This window comes from Hyla sarda, unplaced genomic scaffold (assembly GCF_029499605.1).
Source record: "Hyla sarda isolate aHylSar1 unplaced genomic scaffold, aHylSar1.hap1 scaffold_857, whole genome shotgun sequence".
Lineage (NCBI taxonomy): Eukaryota > Metazoa > Chordata > Amphibia > Anura > Hylidae > Hyla > Hyla sarda.
Genome location: NW_026610885.1, coordinates 35,161 through 54,457, shown reverse-complemented (window position 1 = coordinate 54,457; position 19,297 = coordinate 35,161). Strand labels below are relative to the sequence as shown.

The following is a 19,297-nucleotide window of genomic DNA, read 5'->3' as shown; positions in this document are numbered from 1 at the left end:
GCTGCTGCTGCTGCTTCTGCTGCTTCTGCTTGTGTCTGGCCGCTGTTGGAGCGTCCAGGCACAGGACTTCTGCTGCTGCTGACTAAATGGCCTCCTTAATTGGATCATTTGAGTAGCCAGCACACCTGTGCAGGTAGGGCATGACATGATAGGCAGCTGCCTTGATAGCGGGTGGGTGCTGAATGTTCCTAATTGACAAAATAAGATTAATGCTTATGAAGAAATATAAAATCTCATCCCTTCCCCAATATCGCGCCACACCCCTACCCCTTAATTCCCTGGTTGAACTTGATGGACATATGTCTTTTTTCGACCGTACTAACTATGTAACTATGTAACATAACATGGGGGGGTCTCCTGGCTGTTCACACAGGTGTGTCATTGCTGTACATTGACCATGCATTGCTTCTGTGGTATTGCAAAGGCAAAGACAAATGCTTCCAGCCATCCATTGCACTAATGGATTGGTCATCAGCTGGCTGTCTATGTCCCGCATCAATATAGACCAAAGTACAGAGGGTTAGGCTATGCTATTGTGCACCTACCTGATGCATCAGAAGGTGCGAGGCCCTTGCTATATTCTGTGCACAGACTTTGAGATCTATACTTTAGACTGTATCTAAACCTGCTCCAACATGGACTGACATTCTGGCCTACTTTCAGCCGATGCGACTTGTCTGTCGCTGAACAGTCGCTTTTTATGTATTCAGCACCTATGTATAATGTTGTAAAAATGCTCTAGAAGCTAAAGTCGCAGAAATGTCACACATATTCGGCCTGCAACTTTCTGTGCGACAAATTCAGACAGGAAAAATCAGTATAAATCCTTAGAAAATTATCCCCCAGTGTCTCCATCTGCTGGCGGTATTGAATAAGCATTGCTGCACTGATGGGGTATGCATTAGACGAAAAAAAAGAAGAAAAAGAAGAATAATACGCCCAGAAAAGAGGCGAAAAGGAGAAAAACGTAAAAAAACGTGAAAAAAAAGTAAGAGGAAGAGAAGGGAAAAAAAGGTGGAAATGGGTTTAAAAGTGATTTCGGCGGAGAAATATATATATATATATATATATATATATATATATATATATATATATATACGCGCACACACACACATATATATAAACGTATTCTCCGTTGAGATATTGCAGCCGCTGCTGTGTCCAGGCCCAGGAGCCTTAGCACTGTGCTGTGATGTCACTCAATACCACTGACATCACTAGGTGTAAACAACATCTCTCCTTTGCTGTGTATGTGACTATGGAGCTGTTTGGTGATGTCGTCTATTATGGCCTTCATAGAAGCAACAGGAGATTGTTGCATCCATCTAGAACCCTCAGAACTACAGTGCTATGATGTCACTCACTTCCACAGGCCTTGCAGAGTGTAAACAACAACAACCCAGCTTTGTTGTGTATGTAACCATAGGGATTTGTGATGTCACCTAGAACCTTCACAGCAGCGACAGCTTTATGAGGAGCATCAGCACTGCTCTGCCTGAGCAGAACCATCACCGCCATAAGTTGTCAAATAACCCGGATTTAACCCACACAGGTAAGTCCAATGGGGTGCAGGCATGTCCTCTATGCTTACAGCTTCCCGTGGGTGTTGGTTTGATACCGTTTGGGGACAGCCAAGGAGGCATCTGCAGGCAACAAAGGTAGGTGTGTGCTTGTGTGTGTGTTTCCTATGCAGATCCTAAGCCCAGTGTCACATGCAAGTAGGAGGAGTAAGAAGGGTTCCTGGCAAATCCGGGTTATGGATTGCATTTAAAAAGGCCCCGTGGGAGTGCAATGGGCCCCTGTCTTGCTGCTTAGCAATAATGGTATGGGTTTAGGTTCTGCTGTGTGTACTGGTGGTTGACTGCCCCCCAGCCCAGAGTGTGCATGGAAAATTGTCTGGCAGCCTCCCTGACAGCAAGCAGTGATAGTGCCCATGAAGGGGACCTTGTTGGGCCCGCCCCTTTCACGGTTATCGCTTCTCGGCCTTTTGGCTAAGATCAAGTGTAGTATCTGTTCTTATCAGTTTAATATCTGATACGTCCCCTATCTGGGGACCATATATTAAATGGATTTTTGAGAACGGGGGCCGATTTCGAAGCTTGCTTCCGTCGCCCTATGCATTGACCCGATATGGCAGTATCTTCGGGTACAGTGCACCACCCCCTTACAGGGTTAAAAAGAAAGATTCCTACTTTCATTGCTACCTGCTTGCTGGCTAGCCAGCTAGCCAGCCCTGTGGGCCTTGCTGCTGCTGCAGCCAAAAAACAAAAGGTGGTGCTGCTGCTGCTGCTTCTGCTGCTTCTGCTTGTGTCTGGCCGCTGTTGGAGCGTCCAGGCACAGGACTTCTGCTGCTGCTGACTAAATGGCCTCCTTAATTGGATCATTTGAGTAGCCAGCACACCTGTGCAGGTAGGGCATGACATGATAGGCAGCTGCCTTGATAGCGGGTGGGTGCTGAATGTTCCTAATTGACAAAATAAGATTAATGCTTATGAAGAAATATAAAATCTCATCCCTACCCCAATATCACGCCACACCCCTACCCCTTAATTCCCTGGTTGAACTTGATGGACATTTGTCTTTTTTCGACCGTACTAACTATGTAACTATGTAACATAACATGGGGGGGGGGGGGGGTCTCCTGGCTGTTCACACAGGTGTGTCATTGCTGTACATTGACCATGCATTGCTTCTGTGGTATTGCAAAGGCAAAGACAAATGCTTCCAGCCATCCATTGCACTAATGGATTGGTCATCAGCTGGCTGTCTATGTCCCGCATCAATATAGACCAAAGTACAGAGGGTTAGGCTATGCTATTGTGCACCTACCTGATGCATCAGAAGGTGCGAGGCCCTTGCTAAATTCTGTGCACAGACTTTGAGATCTATACTTTAGACTGTATCTAAACCTGCTCCAACATGGACTGACATTCTGGCCTACTTTCAGCCGATGCGACTTGTCTGTCGCTGAACAGTCGCTTTTTATGTATTCAGCACCTATGTATAATGTTGTAAAAATGCTCTAGAAGCTAAAGTCGCAGAAATGTCACACATATTCGGCCTGCAACTTTCTGTGCGACAAATTCAGACAGGAAAAATCAGTATAAATCCTTAGAAAATTATCCCCCAGTGTCTCCATCTGCTGGCGGTATTGAATAAGCATTGCTGCACTGATGGGGTATGCATTAGACGAAAAAAAAGAAGAAAAAGAAGAATAATACGCCCAGAAAAGAGGCGAAAAGGAGAAAAACGTAAAAAAACGTGAAAAAAAAGTAAGAGGAAGAGAAGGGAAAAAAAGGTGGAAATGGGTTTAAAAGTGATTTCGGCGGAGAAATATATATATATATATATATATATATATATATATATATATATATATATATACGCGCACACACACACATATATATAAACGTATTCTCCGTTGAGATATTGCAGCCGCTGCTGTGTCCAGGCCCAGGAGCCTTAGCACTGTGCTGTGATGTCACTCAATACCACTGACATCACTAGGTGTAAACAACATCTCTCCTTTGCTGTGTATGTGACTATGGAGCTGTTTGGTGATGTCGTCTATTATGGCCTTCATAGAAGCAACAGGAGATTGTTGCATCCATCTAGAACCCTCAGAACTACAGTGCTATGATGTCACTCACTTCCACAGGCCTTGCAGAGTGTAAACAACAACAACCCAGCTTTGTTGTGTATGTAACCATAGGGATTTGTGATGTCACCTAGAACCTTCACAGCAGCGACAGCTTTATGAGGAGCATCAGCACTGCTCTGCCTGAGCAGAACCATCACCGCCATAGGTTGTCAAATAACCCGGATTTAACCCACACAGGTAAGTCCAATGGGGTGCAGGCATGTCCTCTATGCTTACAGCTTCCCGTGGGTGTTGGTTTGATACCGTTTGGGGACAGCCAAGGAGGCATCTGCAGGCAACAAAGGTAGGTGTGTGCTTGTGTGTGTGTTTCCTATGCAGATCCTAAGCCCAGTGTCACATGCAAGTAGGAGGAGTAAGAAGGGTTCCTGGCAAATCCGGGTTATGGATTGCATTTAAAAAGGCCCCGTGGGAGTGCAATGGGCCCCTGTCTTGCTGCTTAGCAATAATGGTATGGGTTTAGGTTCTGCTGTGTGTACTGGTGGTTGACTGCCCCCCAGCCCAGAGTGTGCATGGAAAATTGTCTGGCAGCCTCCCTGACAGCAAGCAGTGATAGTGCCCATGAAGGGGACCTTGTTGGGCCCGCCCCTTTCACGGTTATCGCTTCTCGGCCTTTTGGCTAAGATCAAGTGTAGTAATACAGGAGATCTGGTCAGAAGGTACTCGGGTACCCCTCTCCTCGGCCTTGTGGGATCGCCCAGGTTTATTGCCTGGGCTTCACCCACTTGTTGCTATTGGGGAGAGGGCTTAGTCCCAGGGTAACGGGTTGCGATCGCCTCTCAAAGCCTTTGGGTGGAGAGAGGTTTGAGCGAATTGGCTGGTTGGTTGGAGCGGAGAGAACCAGACCAAAACACGAATGAACCATGGATGAAGATCTAGATCCTGGTTCGGTACCGGCTTATGCCCGGATTAAACACACTGTGCGGGTCATTCTCACAGGTGATGCGGCGGATGCACGTGGCATGAGGTTCGTGATAGAGGACGTGCTCGACAAGATTCTTAATGTTCGTAAGCGAGAGATTTTGGCCATCCAGGATTACCCTAAGCGGAGGATCTACGACTGCACTTTCATAGGGGAAGGCGTATTCTTAGATGCAGTAATGAAAATTCCAAAGCAGGATGATCCGAGGCTTAAGGGTATCCAAATTGTCGAGCACGTCCTAGATGAAACCAAGTTGATTGTCGTGAAGATGTACTCCCCTTTTGTAAATCAGAGAGAGATCGATGGGTTCCTGGCAGCCTACTTTAAAAAGGTGGAGTTCAGAGGAAAAATCATGAACGACTGTGGTGTCTGGACCTCAAAATGGCGATATCAAGTCACGTGCAACAAAGACCCCACCCTCCCAGGGGGGATACTATTACCGCCTGCTCGTTTTAAATTAAACAATGTGTGTGGCGACCTCTTTTTTGCGGGAATGCCAAACTTCTGCAGAAGGTGCCAACGTTATGGGCACATAAAGGAAAATTGTGAAAGTTCCTGTAAGAAATGTGGAAGCATGCAACATGAAACAGAAAAATGTGATAAGGGTTTGAGATGTAATTTTTGCCGTCACTTTGGTCACGTGTATGCTTTCTGTCCCCACAGACCAAAAAAAACCACAGAACAGCAAGGGCAACCCAAGAGAGACGTCCGGAGACCAGCCTGGGGAAAAGCCAGAGAGGAGGAGCACCCCCCACAAGAAGAGGTAAGCTGTGAGATGGAGACCACGGCCCCCCCAAAAGAACCCCAGGAGAAAGAGGCACAGGTGGAAAGGGGGACCCCAAATGAGAGGAGGCCGGGGAAGAGAAATGCGAGAGGGGATCGGGCAGATACCTCAGAGAAGGTGGAAGAGCGAGAGGTGCCCGATTCCACCCCGGAAGGTCCTCCTGCTCGGGGTCCCCCTGAGTGTGAAAACCCGGACGGAGTAGCAAAGGTGAAAAGACGAAGGGGCTCCAAAGGGCGTCCGGACTCGGAGGTGGTCCAGGAGGAGCAGATGGAAGTTCCTGTCGTGACGGGGGCTCCAAGTGAAGCTCCTCCACAGGTCCCAGCGGTGGATACCCCTCCTCCTCCCAGCCAGGAGGAGGTTTCAGGGGTGACCATCTCCGAGGTCCCGGAAACGGACCTAAGTACGCACCCGACCCCTATGGAGGGGCAAGAGGTGGACGCCGAAAAAGAGAATGGAGCCCAGAAGCTGTTCTTACCAATGTACTCCGTCTATACACCTGTGGTCTTGGAAGAGGGGGGCTGCTCGAGCGATGGTGGTTCCTCTCCGGCTTCCTCTATGTGTACGGTAGAGTCAGAGGTGGGGGGTAACGAGAGCTCCAGTGCGCAATCTGGTTTTTAGTTTGTTATCTGAGCCTCCCTTTTTTTTACATCTCCAATGGCTGAGTTGTCCGGATTGTCTATGAATGTAAGAAGTATAAGTTCACGAGCGAAACGGGTTGCCCTTTTTAACTACTTGTCTATTTTTGCTGCTTCTGTGGTTTTCCTGCAGGAGTGCGGCATCCCGCATAGTTTAAATTATGAAAAGTATAAAAAAGATTGGGTACACGGTCCATCAGTCTGGTCTGGATCTAACGAATCCAGATCAGCAGGGGTCGCCATACTTTTTAAAGGAAATGCTTTTATTGATTTTATTCATGAGATTTTACCAGGCAGAATTTTATTGGTTAAAGCTTTTATTGATGGTATTAAATGGCAGTTTTTAAATTTTTATGGTTCACCCAATAAAAATGATAGAGCACGGATGTTAGAGATTTTACCCCTTTTTATCAATGATTCTGAACCTCTTATTTTAGCAGGTGATTTTAATTGTATTTTAAGGGGGGAGCACCGTTTTACCAATTCAGTAAGTAGAAACTATGATAAAACATCTTCTATGTTAAAAAATATGATTATTGATTTTAGACTTACTGATGTTTTTAAGAAATGCAATAGTATTTTACCAGAAAGAGACGGTGTGACCTGGAGCAACGCAAACTGCAGCTCCAGGATCGATTTTATCTTCTGTTCTTATCAAGTACTGCCTTTTAAGTGTGATGTTTTAACCAATGTTTTTTCTGATCACAAACTTTTATCTTTTAAGGTGAAGAGTGATTTTAGAAAAAAGACTGGGAGGAATGCCTGGAAGATGAATGTATCCCTTTTAGAAGATCCGCAGGTTTTATCCGATTTTATCAACTTCTACAAGGACTGCAGACGGGTAAGAGATCCTAACACTCCCATCAGTATATGGTGGGAGAAAATGAAAATAAAAATAAAAGAGTTTTTTATTAGAGTAGGGATCTCTAGAGCTAAAGAGAAGCGTGAGTTTTACTCCCTTCTAAATACCCGTCTGCAAACCCTGTACAAATTCAGAGACAATGGTATAGAGGTTTATAGAGAAATTACTGACTTAAAAAAAGAAATAAAACAGTGCCTGGAGCAGAAGGGAAAAGAGATAATTTTCAGATCCAAAATAAAGCACCTTGAAGAGAACGAGACCTGCTCCAGGTACTTTTTTAAGAAAGTAACGGATAAAAAGGTTTTAATTGATAATATACAAGGAGAAAAAGATGTACAGGGTATTTTAAAAAGGGTACATTCATTTTATGCGGATCTTTTTAATACAAAAAATATTGATATTGATTTTATGAATGACTCATTGAAGGAGATTACCAATGTTTTAGACCCTGTGTCCCAGTCTCTTTTACAGAGGGAGATCTCGGAACAGGAGGTTTTAGAGACGATCAGGAGTTTTAAATCCGGTAAGGTGCCTGGTCCTGACGGTATACCCATTGAGTTTTATGTCATTTTTTATGGTGTTTTAAAAGATGACCTTTTTTCCCTTTTTACAGAAGTATTTAAAACAAAAGCCCTCCCAGGTTCATGGAGGAAGGGTGATGTCTCCCTGCTGTTCAAAAAGGGAGACCGGTCAGATCTAAAGAACTGGAGACCAATCACCCTCCTCAACTGTGACTACAAAGTGATGGCAAAACTGTGCGCAAATAGATTAAAAAGTGTAATAGAGAAAATAATCCATTCAAATCAGGTCTGTGGGGTGCCTGGGAGGAGCATATGGGAAAATCTTAACCTTTTAAAAGATGTGATTAGTGACACAAAGTCTAGAAACGGAAAACTAGCCATTTTATCCTTAGACTTCGAGAAGGCTTTTGACAGAGTGTCACATTTTTATCTTTTTAAGGTTTTAGAGAAAATGGGTATACCTGAAGGCTTTTTATTGTCTCTTAAGGCCTTTTATAAAAACTGCACAAGCAAGATTTTAGTTAACGGTTTTAAGACACAGGATGTGATTTTAAATTCCGGAGTGAAGCAGGGGTGTCCTTTGTCCCCACTACTTTTCATATGTGTGCTTGAGCCTCTACTATGCACCTTGAGGAGAGATAAGCAAATAAGAGGGGTCCCCCTGCCGGGAGGAGGGGGACTAGAGGCTAAAGTAGTGGGGTACATGGACGATGTGGCAGTGCTTGGAAGGGACACCCCATCGCTTCAAAAAGCCCTAAAGCAAGTTGAATTTTTTTGTTGTGCCTCCGGTTTTAAGGTAAATTTTAATAAAAGCAGTGTTTTAAATATAGGAGGACTGTTTTTAAGGGATTTACCCATTCCTGTGTCTGAGTCTGTGCAGATTTTAGGGGTCTCCTTCAGTGAGTCAAACAATGGTTTTAATAGCTGGGACTTGGTGGCTCAAAAAATAAACACAAAAATTTGTATGTGGAACATGAGAAAGCTAACGATGGAGGGGAAGGTTTTAGTTACAAAGATGGTGATTTTACCCATTTTATTGTATCTTGGCATGGTCTTTCCACCCCCCGAAATGATTTTAAATAAAATTATTAAAGCATGTTTTACCTTTTTATGGAGCTCCAAGAGTGAAAAATTGAGAAGAGAGATCGTCATGATGCCAAAAGGTATGGGTGGAAAGGACTTCCCCGACATCAGGGCGTTCCTTTTTACCAAGTTTTTTAGCATGTGTGTTAGCACACTTTTTAAGGATAGTTACTGGTCATATTTTATCCGTTTTAATACAGGTTTTTTTATGAGGAGGAATGGGTGGTTTAAAACTGTTTTAAGCTGTCCTTATGCTTTTAATCTTCCCCAACAATACAAGATTTTAGAGAAAATTTTCAACTTGTACAACTTTAACGGAAAAAGTATTAATGAAGTAACTAATAGCAAAAAAATGTTAAAATATATTAAAGAAAGTGGTTTTATTGCCCCTGTGAATAATTTTAATGAAGAGAAATGCAGGAAAATATGGAAGATGGCAAATATGATTTATCTTTTTAATTCACAGAAAGATCTGGCCTGGAGCTGCATACACGAGTGTCTTCCATGCCGGGCATTCCAGCACCGAAGAAGGATGGCCAACACTGCAGTATGCCCGAGGGAGGGCTGCCAGGAACCCGAGACCGTGTACCACCTTTTCTGGACTTGTTTTTATGCAAAAAGGATATGGACTAAAATACTCCCTCTGGTGAAGAAGATAACAGAAATAAAGGACTTAAACTCTGCAGCTGTTTTTTATGGATGTCTGGAATGCCCAATACGGACTCAAGAGACAATGGCATGGAAGATCATAAACTGTGTTAAAGCAGCTCTATGGAATGCCAGAAACATTTTACTTTTTAAACATGAGATTTTATCTGTGAATGATGTTTTAGTTCTTTGTTTTAGTGATATGTACCAGTACTTTTTATTAGACAAGAAATATTATCCTTTATTAGCTAGAAAATGGTATTTTAATGAATGGAACGCCCTTTTGTAAAGCCACCAAGTGCCCATTTTAAGTGTATTATGATTGTATTTATGTGAACTTTTATTGTTATATGTGATTTTATTATCAAAATTTGTTTTTATTGAAAAAAAAATTATATTTATAAATCGTAATGCACTTTGTAAAATGTTATGAATTCTAAATAAAAAGATACCCCTCAGGGGTAGCCAAGTTAAAAAATCTGTTCTTATCAGTTTAATATCTGATACGTCCCCTATCTGGGGACCATATATTAAATGGATTTTTGAGAACGGGGGCCGATTTCGAAGCTTGCTTCCGTCGCCCTATGCATTGACCCGATATGGCAGTATCTTCGGGTACAGTGCACCACCCCCTTACAGGGTTAAAAAGAAAGATTCCTACTTTCATTGCTACCTGCTTGCTGGCTAGCCAGCTAGCCAGCCCTGTGGGCCTTGCTGCTGCTGCAGCCAAAAAACAAAAGGTGGTGCTGCTGCTGCTGCTTCTGCTGCTTCTGCTTGTGTCTGGCCGCTGTTGGAGCGTCCAGGCACAGGACTTCTGCTGCTGCTGACTAAATGGCCTCCTTAATTGGATCATTTGAGTAGCCAGCACACCTGTGCAGGTAGGGCATGACATGATAGGCAGCTGCCTTGATAGCGGGTGGGTGCTGAATGTTCCTAATTGACAAAATAAGATTAATGCTTATGAAGAAATATAAAATCTCATCCCTTCCCCAATATCGCGCCACACCCCTACCCCTTAATTCCCTGGTTGAACTTGATGGACATATGTCTTTTTTCGACCGTACTAACTATGTAACTATGTAACATAACATGGGGGGGTCTCCTGGCTGTTCACACAGGTGTGTCATTGCTGTACATTGACCATGCATTGCTTCTGTGGTATTGCAAAGGCAAAGACAAATGCTTCCAGCCATCCATTGCACTAATGGATTGGTCATCAGCTGGCTGTCTATGTCCCGCATCAATATAGACCAAAGTACAGAGGGTTAGGCTATGCTATTGTGCACCTACCTGATGCATCAGAAGGTGCGAGGCCCTTGCTATATTCTGTGCACAGACTTTGAGATCTATACTTTAGACTGTATCTAAACCTGCTCCAACATGGACTGACATTCTGGCCTACTTTCAGCCGATGCGACTTGTCTGTCGCTGAACAGTCGCTTTTTATGTATTCAGCACCTATGTATAATGTTGTAAAAATGCTCTAGAAGCTAAAGTCGCAGAAATGTCACACATATTCGGCCTGCAACTTTCTGTGCGACAAATTCAGACAGGAAAAATCAGTATAAATCCTTAGAAAATTATCCCCCAGTGTCTCCATCTGCTGGCGGTATTGAATAAGCATTGCTGCACTGATGGGGTATGCATTAGACGAAAAAAAAGAAGAAAAAGAAGAATAATACGCCCAGAAAAGAGGCGAAAAGGAGAAAAACGTAAAAAAACGTGAAAAAAAAGTAAGAGGAAGAGAAGGGAAAAAAAGGTGGAAATGGGTTTAAAAGTGATTTCGGCGGAGAAATATATATATATATATATATATATATATATATATATATATATATACGCGCACACACACACATATATATAAACGTATTCTCCGTTGAGATATTGCAGCCGCTGCTGTGTCCAGGCCCAGGAGCCTTAGCACTGTGCTGTGATGTCACTCAATACCACTGACATCACTAGGTGTAAACAACATCTCTCCTTTGCTGTGTATGTGACTATGGAGCTGTTTGGTGATGTCGTCTATTATGGCCTTCATAGAAGCAACAGGAGATTGTTGCATCCATCTAGAACCCTCAGAACTACAGTGCTATGATGTCACTCACTTCCACAGGCCTTGCAGAGTGTAAACAACAACAACCCAGCTTTGTTGTGTATGTAACCATAGGGATTTGTGATGTCACCTAGAACCTTCACAGCAGCGACAGCTTTATGAGGAGCATCAGCACTGCTCTGCCTGAGCAGAACCATCACCGCCATAGGTTGTCAAATAACCCGGATTTAACCCACACAGGTAAGTCCAATGGGGTGCAGGCATGTCCTCTATGCTTACAGCTTCCCGTGGGTGTTGGTTTGATACCGTTTGGGGACAGCCAAGGAGGCATCTGCAGGCAACAAAGGTAGGTGTGTGCTTGTGTGTGTGTTTCCTATGCAGATCCTAAGCCCAGTGTCACATGCAAGTAGGAGGAGTAAGAAGGGTTCCTGGCAAATCCGGGTTATGGATTGCATTTAAAAAGGCCCCGTGGGAGTGCAATGGGCCCCTGTCTTGCTGCTTAGCAATAATGGTATGGGTTTAGGTTCTGCTGTGTGTACTGGTGGTTGACTGCCCCCCAGCCCAGAGTGTGCATGGAAAATTGTCTGGCAGCCTCCCTGACAGCAAGCAGTGATAGTGCCCATGAAGGGGACCTTGTTGGGCCCGCCCCTTTCACGGTTATCGCTTCTCGGCCTTTTGGCTAAGATCAAGTGTAGTATCTGTTCTTATCAGTTTAATATCTGATACGTCCCCTATCTGGGGACCATATATTAAATGGATTTTTGAGAACGGGGGCCGATTTCGAAGCTTGCTTCCGTCGCCCTATGCATTGACCCGATATGGCAGTATCTTCGGGTACAGTGCACCACCCCCTTACAGGGTTAAAAAGAAAGATTCCTACTTTCATTGCTACCTGCTTGCTGGCTAGCCAGCTAGCCAGCCCTGTGGGCCTTGCTGCTGCTGCAGCCAAAAAACAAAAGGTGGTGCTGCTGCTGCTGCTTCTGCTGCTTCTGCTTGTGTCTGGCCGCTGTTGGAGCGTCCAGGCACAGGACTTCTGCTGCTGCTGACTAAATGGCCTCCTTAATTGGATCATTTGAGTAGCCAGCACACCTGTGCAGGTAGGGCATGACATGATAGGCAGCTGCCTTGATAGCGGGTGGGTGCTGAATGTTCCTAATTGACAAAATAAGATTAATGCTTATGAAGAAATATAAAATCTCATCCCTACCCCAATATCACGCCACACCCCTACCCCTTAATTCCCTGGTTGAACTTGATGGACATTTGTCTTTTTTCGACCGTACTAACTATGTAACTATGTAACATAACATGGGGGGGGGGGGGGGTCTCCTGGCTGTTCACACAGGTGTGTCATTGCTGTACATTGACCATGCATTGCTTCTGTGGTATTGCAAAGGCAAAGACAAATGCTTCCAGCCATCCATTGCACTAATGGATTGGTCATCAGCTGGCTGTCTATGTCCCGCATCAATATAGACCAAAGTACAGAGGGTTAGGCTATGCTATTGTGCACCTACCTGATGCATCAGAAGGTGCGAGGCCCTTGCTAAATTCTGTGCACAGACTTTGAGATCTATACTTTAGACTGTATCTAAACCTGCTCCAACATGGACTGACATTCTGGCCTACTTTCAGCCGATGCGACTTGTCTGTCGCTGAACAGTCGCTTTTTATGTATTCAGCACCTATGTATAATGTTGTAAAAATGCTCTAGAAGCTAAAGTCGCAGAAATGTCACACATATTCGGCCTGCAACTTTCTGTGCGACAAATTCAGACAGGAAAAATCAGTATAAATCCTTAGAAAATTATCCCCCAGTGTCTCCATCTGCTGGCGGTATTGAATAAGCATTGCTGCACTGATGGGGTATGCATTAGACGAAAAAAAAGAAGAAAAAGAAGAATAATACGCCCAGAAAAGAGGCGAAAAGGAGAAAAACGTAAAAAAACGTGAAAAAAAAGTAAGAGGAAGAGAAGGGAAAAAAAGGTGGAAATGGGTTTAAAAGTGATTTCGGCGGAGAAATATATATATATATATATATATATATATATATATATATATATATATACGCGCACACACACACATATATATAAACGTATTCTCCGTTGAGATATTGCAGCCGCTGCTGTGTCCAGGCCCAGGAGCCTTAGCACTGTGCTGTGATGTCACTCAATACCACTGACATCACTAGGTGTAAACAACATCTCTCCTTTGCTGTGTATGTGACTATGGAGCTGTTTGGTGATGTCGTCTATTATGGCCTTCATAGAAGCAACAGGAGATTGTTGCATCCATCTAGAACCCTCAGAACTACAGTGCTATGATGTCACTCACTTCCACAGGCCTTGCAGAGTGTAAACAACAACAACCCAGCTTTGTTGTGTATGTAACCATAGGGATTTGTGATGTCACCTAGAACCTTCACAGCAGCGACAGCTTTATGAGGAGCATCAGCACTGCTCTGCCTGAGCAGAACCATCACCGCCATAGGTTGTCAAATAACCCGGATTTAACCCACACAGGTAAGTCCAATGGGGTGCAGGCATGTCCTCTATGCTTACAGCTTCCCGTGGGTGTTGGTTTGATACCGTTTGGGGACAGCCAAGGAGGCATCTGCAGGCAACAAAGGTAGGTGTGTGCTTGTGTGTGTGTTTCCTATGCAGATCCTAAGCCCAGTGTCACATGCAAGTAGGAGGAGTAAGAAGGGTTCCTGGCAAATCCGGGTTATGGATTGCATTTAAAAAGGCCCCGTGGGAGTGCAATGGGCCCCTGTCTTGCTGCTTAGCAATAATGGTATGGGTTTAGGTTCTGCTGTGTGTACTGGTGGTTGACTGCCCCCCAGCCCAGAGTGTGCATGGAAAATTGTCTGGCAGCCTCCCTGACAGCAAGCAGTGATAGTGCCCATGAAGGGGACCTTGTTGGGCCCGCCCCTTTCACGGTTATCGCTTCTCGGCCTTTTGGCTAAGATCAAGTGTAGTATCTGTTCTTATCAGTTTAATATCTGATACGTCCCCTATCTGGGGACCATATATTAAATGGATTTTTGAGAACGGGGGCCGATTTCGAAGCTTGCTTCCGTCGCCCTATGCATTGACCCGATATGGCAGTATCTTCGGGTACAGTGCACCACCCCCTTACAGGGTTAAAAAGAAAGATTCCTACTTTCATTGCTACCTGCTTGCTGGCTAGCCAGCTAGCCAGCCCTGTGGGCCTTGCTGCTGCTGCAGCCAAAAAACAAAAGGTGGTGCTGCTGCTGCTGCTTCTGCTGCTTCTGCTTGTGTCTGGCCGCTGTTGGAGCGTCCAGGCACAGGACTTCTGCTGCTGCTGACTAAATGGCCTCCTTAATTGGATCATTTGAGTAGCCAGCACACCTGTGCAGGTAGGGCATGACATGATAGGCAGCTGCCTTGATAGCGGGTGGGTGCTGAATGTTCCTAATTGACAAAATAAGATTAATGCTTATGAAGAAATATAAAATCTCATCCCTTCCCCAATATCGCGCCACACCCCTACCCCTTAATTCCCTGGTTGAACTTGATGGACATATGTCTTTTTTCGACCGTACTAACTATGTAACTATGTAACATAACATGGGGGGGGGGGGGTCTCCTGGCTGTTCACACAGGTGTGTCATTGCTGTACATTGACCATGCATTGCTTCTGTGGTATTGCAAAGGCAAAGACAAATGCTTCCAGCCATCCATTGCACTAATGGATTGGTCATCAGCTGGCTGTCTATGTCCCGCATCAATATAGACCAAAGTACAGAGGGTTAGGCTATGCTATTGTGCACCTACCTGATGCATCAGAAGGTGCGAGGCCCTTGCTAAATTCTGTGCACAGACTTTGAGATCTATACTTTAGACTGTATTTAAACCTGCTCCAACATGGACTGACATTCTGGCCTACTTTCAGCCGATGCGACTTGTCTGTCGCTGAACAGTCGCTTTTTATGTATTCAGCACCTATGTATAATGTTGTAAAAATGCTCTAGAAGCTAAAGTCGCAGAAATGTCACACATATTCGGCCTGCAACTTTCTGTGCGACAAATTCAGACAGGAAAAATCAGTATAAATCCTTAGAAAATTATCCCCCAGTGTCTCCATCTGCTGGCGGTATTGAATAAGCATTGCTGCACTGATGGGGTATGCATTAGACGAAAAAAAAGAAGAAAAAGAAGAATAATACGCCCAGAAAAGAGGCGAAAAGGAGAAAAACGTAAACGTGAAAAAAAAGTAAGAGGAAGAGAAGGGAAAAAAAGGTGGAAATGGGTTTAAAAGTGATTTCGGCGGAGAAATATATATATATATATATATATATATATATATATATATATATATATACGCGCACACACACACATATATATAAACGTATTCTCCGTTGAGATATTGCAGCCGCTGCTGTGTCCAGGCCCAGGAGCCTTAGCACTGTGCTGTGATGTCACTCAATACCACTGACATCACTAGGTGTAAACAACATCTCTCCTTTGCTGTGTATGTGACTATGGAGCTGTTTGGTGATGTCGTCTATTATGGCCTTCATAGAAGCAACAGGAGATTGTTGCATCCATCTAGAACCCTCAGAACTACAGTGCTATGATGTCACTCACTTCCACAGGCCTTGCAGAGTGTAAACAACAACAACCCAGCTTTGTTGTGTATGTAACCATAGGGATTTGTGATGTCACCTAGAACCTTCACAGCAGCGACAGCTTTATGAGGAGCATCAGCACTGCTCTGCCTGAGCAGAACCATCACCGCCATAGGTTGTCAAATAACCCGGATTTAACCCACACAGGTAAGTCCAATGGGGTGCAGGCATGTCCTCTATGCTTACAGCTTCCCGTGGGTGTTGGTTTGATACCGTTTGGGGACAGCCAAGGAGGCATCTGCAGGCAACAAAGGTAGGTGTGTGCTTGTGTGTGTGTTTCCTATGCAGATCCTAAGCCCAGTGTCACATGCAAGTAGGAGGAGTAAGAAGGGTTCCTGGCAAATCCGGGTTATGGATTGCATTTAAAAAGGCCCCGTGGGAGTGCAATGGGCCCCTGTCTTGCTGCTTAGCAATAATGGTATGGGTTTAGGTTCTGCTGTGTGTACTGGTGGTTGACTGCCCCCCAGCCCAGAGTGTGCATGGAAAATTGTCTGGCAGCCTCCCTGACAGCAAGCAGTGATAGTGCCCATGAAGGGGACCTTGTTGGGCCCGCCCCTTTCACGGTTATCGCTTCTCGGCCTTTTGGCTAAGATCAAGTGTAGTATCTGTTCTTATCAGTTTAATATCTGATACGTCCCCTATCTGGGGACCATATATTAAATGGATTTTTGAGAACGGGGGCCGATTTCGAAGCTTGCTTCCGTCGCCCTATGCATTGACCCGATATGGCAGTATCTTCGGGTACAGTGCACCACCCCCTTACAGGGTTAAAAAGAAAGATTCCTACTTTCATTGCTACCTGCTTGCTGGCTAGCCAGCTAGCCAGCCCTGTGGGCCTTGCTGCTGCTGCAGCCAAAAAACAAAAGGTGGTGCTGCTGCTGCTGCTTCTGCTGCTTCTGCTTGTGTCTGGCCGCTGTTGGAGCGTCCAGGCACAGGACTTCTGCTGCTGCTGACTAAATGGCCTCCTTAATTGGATCATTTGAGTAGCCAGCACACCTGTGCAGGTAGGGCATGACATGATAGGCAGCTGCCTTGATAGCGGGTGGGTGCTGAATGTTCCTAATTGACAAAATAAGATTAATGCTTATGAAGAAATATAAAATCTCATCCCTTCCCCAATATCGCGCCACACCCCTACCCCTTAATTCCCTGGTTGAACTTGATGGACATATGTCTTTTTTCGACCGTACTAACTATGTAACTATGTAACATAACATGGGGGGGGGGGGGTCTCCTGGCTGTTCACACAGGTGTGTCATTGCTGTACATTGACCATGCATTGCTTCTGTGGTATTGCAAAGGCAAAGACAAATGCTTCCAGCCATCCATTGCACTAATGGATTGGTCATCAGCTGGCTGTCTATGTCCCGCATCAATATAGACCAAAGTACAGAGGGTTAGGCTATGCTATTGTGCACCTACCTGATGCATCAGAAGGTGCGAGGCCCTTGCTAAATTCTGTGCACAGACTTTGAGATCTATACTTTAGACTGTATCTAAACCTGCTCCAACATGGACTGACATTCTGGCCTACTTTCAGCCGATGCGACTTGTCTGTCGCTGAACAGTCGCTTTTTATGTATTCAGCACCTATGTATAATGTTGTAAAAATGCTCTAGAAGCTAAAGTCGCAGAAATGTCACACATATTCGGCCTGCAACTTTCTGTGCGACAAATTCAGACAGGAAAAATCAGTATAAATCCTTAGAAAATTATCCCCCAGTGTCTCCATCTGCTGGCGGTATTGAATAAGCATTGCTGCACTGATGGGGTATGCATTAGACGAAAAAAAAGAAGAAAAAGAAGAATAATACGCCCAGAAAAGAGGCGAAAAGGAGAAAAACGTAAAAAAACGTGAAAAAAAAGTAAGAGGAAGAGAAGGGAAAAAAAGGTGGAAATGGGTTTAAAAGTGATTTCGGCGGAGAATATATATATATATATATATATATATATATATATATATATATATATACGCGCACACACACACATATATATAAACGTATTCTCCGTTGAGATATTGCAGCCGCTGCTGTGTCCAGGCCCAGGAGCCTTAGCACTGTGCTGTGATGTCACTCAATACCACTGACATCACTAGGTGTAAACAACATCTCTCCTTTGCTGTGTATGTGACTATGGAGCTGTTTGGTGATGTCGTCTATTATGGCCTTCATAGAAGCAACAGGAGATTGTTGCATCCATCTAGAACCCTCAGAACTACAGTGCTATGATGTCACTCACTTCCACAGGCCTTGCAGAGTGTAAACAACAACAACCCAGCTTTGTTGTGTATGTAACCATAGGGATTTGTGATGTCACCTAGAACCTTCACAGCAGCGACAGCTTTATGAGGAGCATCAGCACTGCTCTGCCTGAGCAGAACCATCACCGCCATAGGTTGTCAAATAACCCGGATTTAACCCACACAGGTAAGTCCAATGGGGTGCAGGCATGTCCTCTATGCTTACAGCTTCCCGTGGGTGTTGGTTTGATACCGTTTGGGGACAGCCAAGGAGGCATCTGCAGGCAACAAAGGTAGGTGTGTGCTTGTGTGTGTGTTTCCTATGCAGATCCTAAGCCCAGTGTCACATGCAAGTAGGAGGAGTAAGAAGGGTTCCTGGCAAATCCGGGTTATGGATTGCATTTAAAAAGGCCCCGTGGGAGTGCAATGGGCCCCTGTCTTGCTGCTTAGCAATAATGGTATGGGTTTAGGTTCTGCTGTGTGTACTGGTGGTTGACTGCCCCCCAGCCCAGAGTGTGCATGGAAAATTGTCTGGCAGCCTCCCTGACAGCAAGCAGTGATAGTGCCCATGAAGGGGACCTTGTTGGGCCCGCCCCTTTCACGGTTATCGCTTCTCGGCCTTTTGGCTAAGATCAAGTGTAGTATCTGTTCTTATCAGTTTAATATCTGATACGTCCCCTATCTGGGGACCATATATTAAATGGATTTTTGAGAACGGGGGCCGATTTCGAAGCTTGCTTCCGTCGCCCTATGCATTGACCCGATATGGCAGTATCTTCGGGTACAGTGCACCACCCCCTTACAGGGTTAAAAAGAAAGATTCCTACTTTCATTGCTACCTGCTTGCTGGCTAGCCAGCTAGCCAGCCCTGTGGGCCTTGCTGCTGCTGCAGCCAAAAAACAAAAGGTGGTGCTGCTGCTGCTGCTTCTGCTGCTTCTGCTTGTGTCTGGCCGCTGTTGGAGCGTCCAGGCACAGGACTTCTGCTGCTGCTGACTAAATGGCCTCCTTAATTGGATCATTTGAGTAGCCAGCACACCTGTGCAGGTAGGGCATGACATGATAGGCAGCTGCCTTGATAGCGGGTGGGTGCTGAATGTTCCTAATTGACAAAATAAGATTAATGCTTATGAAGAAATATAAAATCTCATCCCTTCCCCAATATCGCGCCACACCCCTACCCCTTAATTCCCTGGTTGAACTTGATGGACATATGTCTTTTTTCGACCGTACTAACTATGTAA

General features: G+C 44.8%; 6 non-coding genes and 1 pseudogene across 6 annotated transcripts; all 7 read left to right on the top strand.

The window, feature by feature from the left end:
- Positions 1–1,971: 1,971 nt before the first annotated feature.
- Positions 1,972–2,162, top strand: LOC130347962 (U2 spliceosomal RNA). The gene has a single exon (XR_008885801.1). It is a non-coding gene; the product is annotated as a U2 spliceosomal RNA (small nuclear RNA).
- A 2,095-nt stretch (positions 2,163–4,257) lies between these two features.
- On the top strand, positions 4,258–4,390 carry LOC130347944 (U2 spliceosomal RNA; annotated as a pseudogene).
- Positions 4,391–9,561: 5,171 nt separating this feature from the next.
- LOC130347942 (U2 spliceosomal RNA) lies at positions 9,562–9,744 on the top strand. The gene has a single exon (XR_008885786.1). It is a non-coding gene; the product is annotated as a U2 spliceosomal RNA (small nuclear RNA).
- A 2,081-nt stretch (positions 9,745–11,825) lies between these two features.
- Positions 11,826–12,016, top strand: LOC130347961 (U2 spliceosomal RNA). The gene has a single exon (XR_008885800.1). It is a non-coding gene; the product is annotated as a U2 spliceosomal RNA (small nuclear RNA).
- Positions 12,017–14,107: 2,091 nt separating this feature from the next.
- Positions 14,108–14,298, top strand: LOC130347960 (U2 spliceosomal RNA). Its single transcript, XR_008885799.1, has one exon. It is a non-coding gene; the product is annotated as a U2 spliceosomal RNA (small nuclear RNA).
- A 2,085-nt stretch (positions 14,299–16,383) lies between these two features.
- Positions 16,384–16,574, top strand: LOC130347959 (U2 spliceosomal RNA). Its single transcript, XR_008885798.1, has one exon. It is a non-coding gene; the product is annotated as a U2 spliceosomal RNA (small nuclear RNA).
- A 2,088-nt stretch (positions 16,575–18,662) lies between these two features.
- On the top strand, positions 18,663–18,853 carry LOC130347958 (U2 spliceosomal RNA). The gene has a single exon (XR_008885797.1). It is a non-coding gene; the product is annotated as a U2 spliceosomal RNA (small nuclear RNA).
- The last annotated feature ends 444 nt before the right edge of the window (positions 18,854–19,297 follow it).